Here is a 15062-nt window from a genome sequence, read left to right on the forward strand (position 1 = left end):
TTGATGGAAGTTTAAGATATGTGCATTTCCTTGTGTATAAATTTTACTTCAAAAGGAAAGAAAAAGAATAAACAAATACTAAACTAGGGTTATTGATGCACATACTAAAGTATTGAGGGGGAAGTGTACTGATGTCAGCAACTTGCTTTGAAATGCATCCTAAAGATGAAGTGGATCAATGGATGCAAGGGGAGATAAATAGATACGCAAAAAAAACTAGTATAGTGAAATGTTAACTGTAGAATCTAACTGATAGATACATGAGTATTCTCTGTAAATTTCTTTTATCTTTTCTGTGTGTTTGAAAATTCCCATAATAAAGTGTTGGGAAAAAATATACATTAAAAAAAAAACTTTGCTGTGGACTAGAAGGCGCAACCACTCAAGTGAAAACAGCATAATGCAAAGTAGTTGGTACAAGTGAAAGGCCTGGACAAAGTGCACTGGACGATTTCTCCCAAGTGTGTGTCCTAAGAGAAATGAGATGTAGGGACAACTACGGGTCATTTCTTCCATCAACCCTAATGTTAAAGATCACTCAGAATGACTACTCTTTTGACCATTGATCGATAGAATACTCTACACCACCAAATTGACCCGACCATTTTTACTCTGTCTTTTTCTGAAAGTGCTACCAGTCAACTAAATTGCATGAAGACAGCTTGTTTGAGGTAACAGAATGTTCTTTCATTTTTATACTGGATCAGCTGTTACCTACCGGGGAGTGTGCATCAGATTCAAGTGAATTACCTTTTAGTGTATTATAATGGTGATGCATAATATATCATACATAATGTTCTGCTACTTGCTTTTTGCTTATTATATCCTTGGACATCTTCCCATGCCAATAATATAAATTAGGCCATTTGTAAAATGGAAATATGATAGTTATAAAAACTAATTTAGTTAATACTTATAAATAAGGTAGAACAATGTCTACCTTACATAACATAATAATTGCTTAACTAAGATTAGCTATTGTTATGTCATTGGAAAAGTGTTCCATAATTTGAATAATCCATTGATGGGCATGTAGACTGCTTTCAGTCTTCCCCTACTATAAGTAATATGGAATTGAATAACTTTATATGTAGTCTTGATATGTATAATGCTACTAGGATACATTTTTAGAAGTGGAACTACTAGATTATAGAGAATATACCTGTGCCCATCATATATTTCAGCCAAAGCCCATTCTTCTATATCTGCTTTGTGACCATGGGGTGGGAATCAGTAAATGCCTTTTTCAGATTGCCTTGCCAACTGGCTTTTGATTTCTCCAAGGAAGATATTGCCAAATCAAGCTGAAAATTGGCTGTATCAATTTGTACTCCCACCAACAATATATGAAAGTTCTTCTTTCCCAAACTGTGGAGTTAAAAAAAAAAGTGTAGGACCCCATTCCAAGCCTACTGAGAATGGGGTGGGACCTGGACACAATGTATTTTCCAAAAGCACTATAAGTGATCCCAATGCACAGCCAGGTAAGAACTATTGTTCTAGAGCTTTGATTCTCAAAGTGTGATCCCCAGATGGGCAGTGTCAGCCCTGGGAGTTTGTTAGAAATGCATCATCTCAGAAGCTATATTTTAACAGGAGCCCCAGGAGATTCAAATGCACATTGAAGTTTGAGAAACACTGCTCTAGAAGGATACAGCAACAGGTCTAGATTTTGTGGGGCCTAAAGCTTATATAATCTGGGGAGTTCTTTTCACCAAAAAATATACAAAATTACAAACAAAGATTGAGTATAAATTTAATATTTACTTACAATGAAGTAACAAATCCTGATTAAATACAAATTTCTAAAAGCCGAAAAGTACCGCAAACATCACAAAATGCCAGAGGAAAAAAGGAAAAAACCCATTTACTCATGAGCTGCCTAACACACTTCTATATTTTCCTAAGTTTTTAGCTATCTCTTTGCATGATAAAAAAAATATATGATCTTTCTATAGAGAGATGAGAATTAATTCAGTCAGCTAGAAATTTGTGTTTTATTCTTGGTAATCTAGAAAAGCGTTGTTTTTTGGTTCAACTTTCAACTCATTATAATATCATGTAAAATTTTTTAGAGTTTGGTCCAGTCAGGATAAGCTCCATCCAGTGTCTTTCATGGGAGCTGTAAGAGTAATGGCATTTCATGGTTCTCATCCAGTGGCTAATTTTAAATGCCCTTGGAATCAAGGACACTCAGACATCCTTGTGCAGAGCATTACTTTCATGTTTCTTCTCCTCTTCTGTTCCGTGCCCCAGAGTGTCCCAATTCACATAAATTTCTTTACCTCTTCTGTTATTGTTTTACCTACATTTTCTTTGCTTTTGTGATTCTGGGTTTTTGTTTGTTTGTTGTCTTTATGAGTGTGACCATCAGAGTTTTTATCTTCTATTATGATACAAGAGAGTTCTCAACATTTTGAAGTTTCTGCTTGTCCCTAAAAGTTCCTTCTTTTTGTCAGGTCTTCAGTTTCCAGTATGTTCCAGCCTTCCCTTCACATTTAAGTTTTATAGTATGATCAACCACTCTGAAAATAAAAACAAAATTCATCTGAAATTAAGGCACAAACAAGAACAAGTAAAACACATTTTAGGCCGGGCGCGGTGGCTCACACCTATAATCCCAGCACTTTGGGAGGCTGAGGTGGGTGGATCATGAGGTCAGGAGTTCAAGACCAGCCTGACCAACATGGTGAATCCCTGTCTCCAGGAAAACTACAAAGATTAGCCAGGCGTGGTGGCAGGCACCTGTAATCCCAGCTACATGGGATGCTGAGGCAGAAGAATCACTTAAACCCGGGTGGCAGAGGTTGCAGTGAGCCGAGATCGCACCACTGCACTCCAGCCTGGGTGACAGAGTGAGACTCCGTCTCAAAAAAAAAGAAAAAGAAAAGAGACACATTTTAAAATTGCAAATATAATATATTGTATACAATTATATTATACAATATAATACAAATATATTGAGCTACATAATAGTAGGATCAAATTACCCTTATACTACATCTATTGCTACCATACTGATGAACATGGGAGTTCTGTCTCTAGAACCCTTGTTTCTTCAGGACTTCCTGTTTCATTGTGTCAAAATTGCATGCCATTTCACCTAAAACCACCAGAATTTGTCAAGAGAAGATGCATCAAATATACTAAGACATTTTGAGATACATAAAACCTGAAACAGCACACACAGACTGACTTTTCATCATATTATTAAAGATTTTTGTCCTTACAAACACAAGAATTCTGGTGGATTCTATTCTGAGCAATTACCATCAAAAAAATTAAGAATGTGTTTATAATTGTGCATGTTGCATTACTGCATATACTCCTGACAGAAGAATATTTTCATTTTGTTTAGTTATCATTGTGAACTGAGTCATCCATTTACCAATTTTGTATGTCTGATGATTGGGAGAATTTTCCACAGCTTTGCTTCTGGCTCTATCCATTTCAAATCTTGTTTCTTTTCCACTCCCAACATGCTTCTAGTGCCAGGTATTGTAGGACAAGTACCTACTCCCATAATACCCTGCACCTTCATGCCACAGTGCTGGGGGAACCTGCACAGTGGGCGGTAGAAGTATTCCTGGAAGCCATACCTATACTAGGATGGCTAGTAACAGTGTAACTGTATACAGAGTAGCTATAAACTACAAAAGATATACCCACCAACCCCAAATCAACACATCCCCAACTCAGTTTCCCTTCCAAAATCGACATAGCCCCAACTCCGTTCCAAAAATGCTTGCTGTCACTTTCAGGCCCACCTGCACCTGAAGATTTGTGATGAGGAGGAGGGAGTAAAAAGAGACAGCTGTCTTAACCAATTTCAGTAAAAAAATCTTACTTTTGAAACTTTGCAAAAATATGTGACCATGTAAAAGACATTGATGGGGCCTCTCGCGGGGCTTTTGGAAGGAGCTGAGCAAGTAAAGAGCCCTGAAGCTTCCGCTTCATTAAAGTCACAGTAAATCTGTCTCTGCAGACGAGCATGTGGAATCAAAGTGATGGAGCAAATACCTTCAGAGATCATACACTACAACACTCGATGTAAAGATGGAGAAACCAGAGGCTCTCAGAGGTTATGGGACTTCCTCAGGATCACACAGCCGGTTAGTAACAAAATTGGGACTAAAATCTTGACTCCAAGTCCAGTGCTCCTTCACTAGAGTGCTTCCAGCTTTGTGGTTTTGCCTTTAAGGTCCTTAGACTTTGAGAGCTGCATTTATGCCCAATGTGTATTGAAGGAAATAAAATGTTAGAAGAGCTGTCACTCCAGATTTCATTTAGGCAAAGTACCAAATAAATACTTTTTATCCCTGTGATCAGTCTCACAGCCTCTCACAAAGTACTTGCCAACAGAGATATTTTGCTGATCCGAAGAATTTTACATAACAAGGAAAAAAAAATCCCTCCCATAAATCATAATGCATATGTTGATGAGATGTTGTTTGATACCAAAAAGGCATTCTCTACTTCAAAGAAGGAAGGATTACTGCGTGCTAATACTAAATGCTAATGTTAGCCTATTACAAATGTTTCATGCTGTGGCACTATTCTGATTTGTGCTTTGAGATAAAGATTTAATATCCTACTCTTTAAATTACAGTATCTATTTGGTTTTTATGAGCTGCAGTATGTTCCTACACTAATATTTCAATTCAATCATTTCCACCCTGAAGATTTATTTGGTCTGACAATTCACACACACCACCTAATTAAAACAACTTAAATATGAGATATCTGGACCATATTCTGAGGTCTTCATTTATGCAACAATCACTTATTGAATGCCCCTGCTGTGCCAGGGTCTGTGATAGAGGAAAAGGAGAAGCCTGTGATATTGAAGAGGAGATGCAAAGATGAATGAGACAAGCTGTTTGCCCTCAGGGAGCTCTTAGACCCATGGGAGAAATAGATACCTGGCCCAATCATCACCATGCAGGATGGTGGAGTCTGAGCACACAGAGGAGGGGGACAGGAATTCTGCCAGGGACAGAGGAATTCAACAAGTCTTTGGAGAGCTGACACTTGAATTAATACTCAAAAGAAAATGTTTGGCTGGCGCGGTAGCTCACGCCTGTAACTCCCAACACTTTGGGAGGCCAAGGCGGATGGATCGTCTGAGGTTGGGAGTTCGAGACCAGCCTGACCAGCATGGAGAAACCCCATCTTTACTAAAAATACAAAACTTAGCCAGGCATGGTGTTGCACGCCTGTAATCCCAGCTACTCAGAAGGCTGAGGCAGGAGAATCGCTGGAACCCGGGAGGCGGAGTTTGCGGTGAGCCGTGATCACGCTATTGTACTCCAGCCTGGGCAAAAAGAGTGAAACTCCATCTCAAAAAAAGAAAAGAAAAGAAAATGTTTGCCAGAAAGACAAGAGGTAGGGCATTAGAAATAAAAGGACCAGCATGAACAAGGTCTTGGAGATATGAAGGAGAATATTTGGGTGATCACTTAAAGGTTATCTGGGAATACGTAGTGTGCCCAGGAGCTGGGAGTCTGGTAGTGGGAGAAAAGTGGCAATGTGGGAAATGTCAAAGCAGCCTGGGAATGCTTTTGTGCCATGCTATGGGGTCTGGACTTGCTTCTGTAGGAAAGGGTAAACTTTTTTAGTCATAATCAGTTCTGCGTTTAGGAAAGCCAAGTACAGGAGGCATGGAGTTACAATGCTGCATGCAGCCAAGGTCCAGGCAAGAAATAAGGGCCTGAGCTATGAAAATCCCAGTGACTATGATGATAGCATCCGCTGGCAAAAGATCTCCAGCAGTATCTTCTGATAAGCATCTCATTGTTAAAGTCTGTAACTGGAAATGCTGCATAATAAGACTAAGTCTCCCCCCATCATTTTTCTTACAGCAAGCAGTTATTTACAACATAAAGCTATAAGATCATTCCTAAAAGTAAGAGGTCGTCCCAAGATGACCTATAGTTGATCCCGTCCTCCTACTCCATTCATTCTAATGATTTCACATGCCATCCACTTTTTCTTTTTATTTTTTGCAATCAGTGAGGCTGAATCAAGATGGGCCAATGAGTCTGATTTGTAGAGAAAGCAATAATATAAGAGGCTTGGGACCTAAGTATCAAAGCTCTTCCCTTCTAGGTCAAATGGGAAAACATGGAAATCCACCAGCCCAGCGGGAACCAAAAGTCAGTTTATGACTAGGCCAGCAAACATCCTATAAGCCTCCAAATCCAGTGTTCACTGGTATAAGCTACACTAGAGAATACAAGATTAAATGTTAGGATAAATGGTGCCTCTGCTCCCATTCCAAATCTCTGCCTTGGGACCTAAGCGTTCTGGCATGCCTATGATCAATGGGCCTGCGGAGCTAACTGCAAGTCCATTCACTTGACCATTGGAATGAATGAGGGCTGCAGGGTCAGGACAAAGGCAGGAGTTCCCACCTGTTTCCCGTGGGTATCCATGTTCTGGGGGCTCTCCCAAGACAGAGGGAGGGAAAAAAGAACACATGGTTCCTGTGTCCAGGCAGTAAAGCTCAATGGGGAAGCCAAGTGCTCTGCCGTAGACACAGTTCTTCCTGTCAATCAAATGCGGCCAAGGAATGTTACAAATTCTGGCCAACCAGATTAGTCAGCTCCTTTCTATCAGGACATGCCAGTGAGAAGATGGAGAGAGGCAGAAATGCCCTCCCCAGCACTTCCATTGTCTGTGGGGCAGACATGTTTGGTGGAAGGCAGGGGTTGCCAGAAAAAATACAGAATGCTCAGTTAAATTTGGATCTCACATAAACAACAAATCATCTTGTAGTGTAAGCATATCCCTAATATTGCATGGGATATACTCACACTAAAAAAATTACTGTTTTCCTCAAATCCAATTAAACTGGTCATCTTACACTTTCATTTGACAACTCTAATGAAAGAATCTTCCTCTGTGGCATAATCACTTCCCTACATGGGAATTGCAATCTCAGAATTCTAGAAATGGAGGAAAACATTAAAATCCCCTGGTCCATCAGCTTAAATTTATCCCTGATGAGAATGAGGAGACCAAAAAATTGCAGTAACTGCCCCAAAGTCACACTGCTAATTAATGACAGACTAAGGAATATAATATATTTCCAGACCGAGCACAGTCATGTCTGTAATCCCAGCACTTTGGGAGGCTGAGGTGAAAGGCTTGCTTGAGGCCAGGAATTCAAGACGAGCCTGAGCAACATAGGGATACCCCCGGCCCCGCCATCTTTATAAAAAAAAAATTTAAAAAAATTAGCTGGGCACAGTGGCACTTTCCTATAATCCTAGGTACTCAGGAGAATGAGGTGGGAGGATGAGTTGAACCCAGGAGCTCAAGGCTGCAGCGAGCTATGATTGTGCCATTGCACTCCAGCCTGGGCAACAGAGCAAGACCCTGTCTCTATTTTTTTAAAAAATACATTTCCATTTGTAGTATTCTTTCCCCTCTATCACACTAAGCTCCCTTTGTCCTTTGGCTCAGTAGCTCCAGAATTACTTGAAAATTTTCCTAAGGGCAAAATGAATGATTTTTTGTTTTGTTTTTTTGGAGACAGAGTCTCGCTCTGTCGCCCAGGCTGGAGTGCAGTGGCACAATCTCTGCTCACCACAAGCTCCGCCTCCCGGGTTCACGCCATTCTCCTGCCTCAGCGTCCCGAGTAGCTGGGACTACAGGCGGCCGCCACCACGCCCAGCTAATTTTTTGTATTTTTAGTAGAGACGGGGTTTCACCGTGTTAGCCAGGATGGTCTTCATCTCCTGACCTCGTGATCCGCCCACCTCGGCCTCCCAAAGTGCTGGGATTACAGGCGTGAGCCACCGCGCCCAGCCGAGTGGTTTTTTTAATATCTCCTCCCAATGCCGCACACAATGCTTTATGAGCCCTGGCAGAGCAAATGACGCTGCAGAGCAGCCAGTCATGCGGCTAAATCACCGGGGTGACGGCCACCACTCTCCACTCGCACCCTCTGTGTTCTGTGCGTGTGAACCTGAGCTTTGGGGTTGCTGAGGGCTGGCACAGCTTTTAGCCAGGTGTGAAAATTGTCCTAGCCCCCCTGAGAGGCCATGAAGTATGACTCTTTTAAGAACACACAGCATTTTGGAAGGGTCCTCTCTACTGAGGTAACGGGTTCCAGGAAAACACAGCTGAGACCTGGGAGCTTGTGTGAAAGGCAGTCACATCTCATCAGGAACTTCAGCTTCCCTCCCAGCAAACCTTGACCAGAGTTGCCAACAAAGAACCAGCTGAGCTTTTAAGATTCCTTTCTCTCCTTCCCCTTGCCTCCCTCTGGTGGACAAGCAGACAAGCAGTTAATACAGTGGACTTGAGGCGGTGAGGCGTTCTCCAGGGCAACGCAGACTGATAGACTGAGGTCTTCACCACACAGGCATTTGTCTGGCCGGCTTTTGACAAACTTGTGAGATAGAGTGATCTTCACAGCTCTCTGTCACTTCTCACAACTCAGGCCACTTTATCTTCTTGGTCTCCAGGACTCTGATCATCCTCCCTCCACCCAGTCTCTTCCCAACCTCCTTCCACTGTAACCCAACCATGACTTAGCCTTTCTGGAGTCCCAGTGCCCCCCGCAAGTAACTTCTTACTCTTCCAGAGAACAAGCTGCATCATTCCAATTAGAAGAGACTGCATGGTCTTTTTTCTTTCTTTCTTTCTTTTTCTTTCTGTTTGTTTTTTGTTTTTTTTTTTTTTTGAGATGGAGTCTCGCCCTGTCACCCAGGCTGGAATGCAGTGGCACAATCTCGACTCACTGCAACCTCTGTCTCCCAGGTTCAACCGATTCTGCTGCCTCAGTCTCCCGAGTAGCAGGGATTATAGGTGTGCACTACCACGCCCAGTTAATTTTTGTATTTTTAGTAGAGATGGGCTTTTGCCATGTTGACCAGGCTGGTCTCAAACTCCTGACCTCAAGTGATCCACCTGCCTCACCCTCCCAAAGTGCTGGGATTACAGGCATGAGCCACCATGCCCGGCCAACTGCACAGTCTAAGCATGAAGCTACGCTGCTTACTGATGATCATTTATTTAGTGCTTAGTAAGCATAAGGTTCTTTTGCTAAGAGTTGGATACATGTTTTCTTATTTACATTCATAATTTTCATAGCAAACCACTGAGGCAGATACCATTTTACAGACGAAGAAACTGAGGCTTGGGAACATTAAATAACTCAGGCAAGCTTTTACCATAAGTGCTGGGACTGGGATTCAGACTCAGAAAATCTGGCTCTAAATTCTAGAAATCCCTGTCTAACAGGACTTTACAGTGATGAAAATGTTCTGTATGATCCAATATGATAGCCACTAGCCACAAGTAGCTACTGCGCATTTGAAATGTGACTGCAACTGAGGAACTGATTTTTAAATTTTATTTCATTTTTATTAAATGTAATTTCAATAGTCACAGATGACCAATAGCATGGTCTAAAATATAGGCTTTGGCCAGGCTCAGTGGCTCAGACCTGCAATCCCAGCACTTTGGGAGGCCAAGGCGGGAGGACCACCTGAGGTCAGGAGTTCGAGACCACCCTGGCCAACATGGTGAAACCCCATCTGTACTAAAAATACAAAAATCAGCTCGGCTTGGTGGCACGCACTCGTAATCCCAGCTACTCAGGAGGCTGAGGTAGGAGAATTGCTTGAACCTAGGAGATGGAGGTTGCAGTGAGCCAAGATCACGCCATTGCACTTTAGCCTGGGCGACAGAGCGAGACTCTATCTCAAAAATAAATAAATAAATAAATAAATAAATAAATAAATAAATAAAATACAGCCTTTGCATTATCCCAGTCACTTACTCCCCCTCTTCCTTCCCCCACAAACACACACACTCACATGCACTTGCTGAGTAGGTAAGAGAAATATTTTGTTCACATCATTCCCTTGGCCTTCGCTCCACATAGATTTAAGGTAGACCCTGACTAGAAAATTGAGAGTTGACTTATGTCCTGTTTGAAGCAATAAGGCAAGGGAAAGGGAATCGATGATACAAAAGACATAGGCTCTTATCCTTGCTCTGCTAGTGACAAGTCACATAATTTCTGTGGATCTCAGTTTCTGCCTCTGAACAGAGACAGAGCTGTACTCCATGATCTCAGATATCACTTTCCAACTTTAATATTCTGTAGTTGGAAAGTGCCCTCAGAACCCCTTTCCAGTTCACGTTGAAAACAAGAGCTGCAGGTGGTTAAGTCTGGCACGAACAGTGACTACCTGGAGGAACAGTCAGCAAGCATGCTTGATTGTACACATCCAACACCCTGTAATATATAGGGTTCTTTTTTTAGAACCCTAATCAGAGATCCATTTGCATAATTAACATCTTTAGGAATAATTGCAAATGACACATCTGTTCACCATCTCCCCCTCCTTGGCAAACTATGTGTTACAAACACAGTTCCTTTAGCTCTGTAAACACTTGGTGCCTGTCCTTTGCTTTAGTCACTTTCCACCTTGGAGTGATGATGACCTTGTATGACCTATCCCTGTGCAGTCCCATCCCTGTCAATGTTGCTCCAATTAGATCTGGACCCACTTACAACTATCTGCTTTGACTGGCCACAGGGCATGAGTTCTTAATCTAGGCTCAGCTCTCTAAACTAAGCATTCAGAGTATTCATGAAATTTTGGGTGAATATACTCGCCATGTGTGTTCTGGGGAGCAGGTTTATGGCTTCCGGGAGTTTCAATGGGTGTCCATTACCGAAAAAAAATGGTTAAGAACCACATACTCTATGATTCCATTCACATGAATGTCCTGATTAGGGAAATATATGGAGACAGAAAGTAGATTAATGGCTACTAAAAACTGGGGAGATTAGGGATAGGAGAGTGGGGAGGTAGGTGATAGCTAAAGAATATGGGATTTCTTCTCGAGATAATGAATATGTTCTAAAGTTGACTGTGGTGGTTATACATATCTGTGAATATTTTTTTACAACCATTGAATTGTACACTTTTAAATAGTGAATTGCATGGTATGTGAATTATATCTCACTAAAACTGTTAAAAAAAAAAAAAAAAAAAAAAGCTTAAAAGCTCTGCTTAGAAAAAAGGGCCACGGTTTGCAGGTACCTACAGACAGTAAGGCTGGGTCCTCTCTGTTCCCGGAAAACCTTGAGTGGTACCAAACCTAGTTCTTTTTTGGAACTAAGGCCAGATTTACCTGAGTCCTCTCACTGGGGGAAGGCTATCTAAGTCAGTGCGTCTCAAATTTTAATGAGCACATGAGTTATTTGGTGATCTTATTAAAATGCAGTGGGCCCAAGATTCTCCTGGTGACCCAATGAACACACTGTGAGTAACAAAGCACTAAACCAAAAGTATGTTTGCATCCTCTTGCTTCCCCTGGATCTGCATGCCATCCAGATACTTACGACAACACAAAATTTCCTGAGATGTTTAGCCCTGGGCACCCTTTATTCTGGACCAGGGCTTCCTCTCCAACTAATTTCTCTGTTCTCCTGCTTTAGTGAACTAGGCTGAATAGCACAGAAATCTCAAGGACCCCCTTTCTCTTTCTCCCTTAAAATCTACGCCAGAGACAGGTGCAATCAGCTCATTTGTTTTATTGCCCCTCAGCTCTACACTGGCCCAGCTTAGCCAGAACAAGGGTACCTCCCCAGCAGGCACATCTAGCTCAAGTGTAACTTAGATAAAAATAAGTTATTCCATGCATGTGTCCTAAAGGTACAATTTCCTTTTTCATCTCCTCCAGGTTTCACATCCCCAGTAATGAATAAGGATGCGTGAGACCTTGATGCTTATTTTGAACCAAAGAGGTGTTCATCCAAAAGGAAAGACTGTGGGTGGTCTACATGAAACAAGTTGTCTCAAGAAAGAAAAAGAAGCCCTTCACTAGCCTTATTTAATTAGAACAACCATCAGAGATGCTATAGCTAGGATTGAGTGGCCACAATATTTTGCAACAACTCCCATCAAGAAGTGGAGTCTATTTCTCCATCTTGACTCTGGGCCAGACTTCTGACTTGTTTTGACCAATTGAATGTGACGAGAATGTGGTTGTATGAGTTCCAAAGGCCTTGCAGCTTCCATCCTCTTTAAGTGCTGCCCTGAGACTCACCATGTAAGGAAGCCTTCCAGAGGATAAGAGGCTAAGAGGAGAACCAAGGCACCTCAGCCAACAGTCAATACCATCTGCCACACCTATGAATGAGGCCATCCTGGAAGCTCCAATTCAACACAGCCACATAAGTCAGCCCAGGTGAAAACAGCAGAGGAACCATTCAGCCAACTCACAGAACTGTGAAAAACAATGAATCACTATTAAGTCATTAAATTTCAGGGTGGTTTGTAACAAAACAGTAGATAATCAAGATAGACAGGATGGTGAACTAGATAACACCTAAGATCTCTTCAAACGTCATCCTGTGTGTTTTTGTTTTCTGTTTTGGGATGAAGTCTCACTATATTGCCCAGGCTGGAGTGCAGTGGTACAATCATGGTTCACTACAGTCCTGACCTCCCAGGTTCAAGCAAGTCTCCTGCCTCAGTCTCCCAAGTAGCTAGGATTGCAAGTGTGCACCACCATGCCTGGCTACTTTTTTTGTTATTATTTTGTAGAGACAAGGTTTCGCTGTATTGCCCAAGCTGATCTTGAACTCCTGGGCTCAGCAATCCTCCTGCTTTGGCCTCCCAAAGTGTTGGGATTACAAGCGTGAGCCACCACGTCCAGCCATGATTCCATGTTTTAAGAAATGTTCAGAGGGCTGGGCACACAGTGGCGCACACCTGTAATCCCAGCATTTTGGGAGGACAAGGTGGGCAGACTGCCTGAACTCAGGAATTCGAGACCACCCCGGGCAACATGGTGAAACCTCATCTCTACTAAAATACCAAAAAATCAGCCGGGCATGGTGGCACATGCCTGTAATCCCAGCTACTCAGAAGGCTGAGGTGGGAGAATCACTTGAACCAGGGAGGCAGAGGTTGCAGTGAGCCAAGATTGTACCACTGCACTCCAGCTTGGGTGACACAGTGAGACTCTGTCAAAAAAAAAAAAGAAAAAGAAATGTTCAGAGGTTTGATTTAGCCCCAAACAAGCTATTTCTTCTTTACAGGCACAGATCTGTTCTCCATTCAAAACAAGGCTGGTGTCTTCAGTGCTTTTGTTGTTGATCTGCCATGGGAGGAAAATAATGAATGTCCCCCAAAGGGCCTCTTTGTGTCTTTAGTGACTCTATTTAGCAGGCTGTCTCACCTGAACTGCAACAGGGATTTAGATACGTTTGAAGGTACAAGGGTTCAGTCCTATCTCTCCCTGGCCATGAAGCGCTCACTGCCTGGGGACCAAGTTGGGAGAGTACTGAGACACAGTGCCTAGGAGGAGAGACAGGAAATAGGGTGACAATAGTGAGAATGGAGTAACATTTTCCCCACCCCGACTCCAACCCTGTGGCAAAAAAATAATTTTGAATCTCAAAAACATGAGGAATTGTGCAGAAGCAGAAGGGAGGCTTTGAGCAAAGCTGGGTACATGTGTGCTGCTTTAGAGCCCGAGAGGAGAGCTAGAGAAAAGGTCCTGCTCCCCTTCTCACCCTATCCCAACCCTGCCACGCATACAGATAGCTCTGGCTTCCTAAGAAGGGAAGAATATGGATGTGCCTAATGGAGTCCCATTCTCACTGAGGGCCAACCCAGGGTACAGTCCCCTGACAAAGAAGCCAAGGCATCACACAAGCAAACGTGTTTCTCAGCGCATGTGATGAGCCAACACCTTGGGGACCCCCTTGAAATAACTGGGGGGATGCCTCTGAGGGGAAGGTGGTGGAAGTTTAGCATAAGCCTATAGGGTTTAGAACCACTGTAAATGGAAGCATCAAAATGAGTGTGTCCAAATGTGTACTCACAAGCTGGTTACACCATGAAATAAAGATCTTTTTTCATTTCTATTTCTGATGGTCAGAGGTTTCTGTGACCCGCACCAGATACTCTGATATCCTCCAGGGGATTGGTACATTCCACCTTTTTTAAGACCTGGTTTTCTTCAGATTTTATGGGTGATTACAAAATGAAGCTACTTTCCCAACCTGGGCACATATTGCAACAAAGTCTGAAGATAAAGTTATGGAATGAAAGTCTGGAGCTCAGAAGGATAACTTAGGAGCTCTTACCCAGCTACTTGCCTTGTCTATTTATGGTGGAATAGTATAGAGATGGTAGTTCAGGCACTATTTTACCTCACGTAGGATACAGATTGCATTAGAGTCTTATTTCAAGAAAGGAAATACAACCAGAAAGATCATGGACCAGGTTACAGAAAACAAACATAATGTGCTTTACTGAACTAGTTTTTTTGTTACATCTTTTTGCTATTCGATTCCTACATCTTATTCCTTTTTGGTCTATCCTTTAGGGGGATGCTGTATAAACTATTTTTAAGTGCACAGTTTCACAATTTGATAATAGCTAGTAAAGTTGAAGAAAAGCCAATCTTGTAACCCAGCAATTCCGCTCTTAAATATATACCCTGTAGAAAAAAACCTTACACCTGGGCCTGAAGAGATCTCACAAGTATTGCAGCATTGTTTATAGTAGGAAAAAACATGTTCATAACAGAGTAAAGTTAAATAAAGTTGAGGTTAGTCATATAAAGCAATTCAATGCAGCAGTTAAAACAAATGTACTAGACCTATTAGTATCAGCATGGCTAAATCCCAACAAAAAATGTAAAAAAGTTGTAAAAGAATACATATAAAATATACCACATAGGTTAATATTAAAAACCTACCCCCAAAGAGTGCTGCATATTATTTCTGCATATATATAAGGTAATTTTAATGAACAAGAAAGATAAATTCTAACCTTATGATATCAGCTCCCTCTGGAAAGGAAGATAAATAAATAAAACAATGTGATAAATGGAGATTTAGCTATACTGCAACATTTTGTTTCAAAAGAAGGAAGGGAGGGAAGAAAAGAGCAAGAGAGGGAAAAAGGAAGAAAAAAAAGAGAACCAATGCTAATATGACTCTGGGTAGTCGGTACATGAGTGTAAATTATATTTTGCAGTTTTCCTGTATGTTCAAACTATTTCATTTTTTTTTT

General features: G+C 41.8%; 1 long non-coding RNA gene across 2 annotated transcripts in view; it reads right to left on the reverse strand.

The window, feature by feature from the left end:
• Positions 1–675: 675 nt before the first annotated feature.
• Positions 676–15062, reverse strand: part of LOC105532623 — a 144041-nt gene continuing 129654 nt past the window's right edge. The window contains exon 5 of one of the 2 annotated variants that reach the window (XR_001005019.1): positions 676–2525. This is a non-coding gene — a long non-coding RNA (uncharacterized LOC105532623). The remainder of the gene's footprint in view (positions 2526–15062) is intronic. The other variant, XR_001005018.1, reaches the window with a different exon arrangement.

The sequence above is a fragment of the Mandrillus leucophaeus genome, unplaced genomic scaffold, assembly GCF_000951045.1.
Source record: "Mandrillus leucophaeus isolate KB7577 unplaced genomic scaffold, Mleu.le_1.0 Scaffold974, whole genome shotgun sequence".
In the NCBI taxonomy this organism is placed as follows: domain Eukaryota; kingdom Metazoa; phylum Chordata; class Mammalia; order Primates; family Cercopithecidae; genus Mandrillus; species Mandrillus leucophaeus.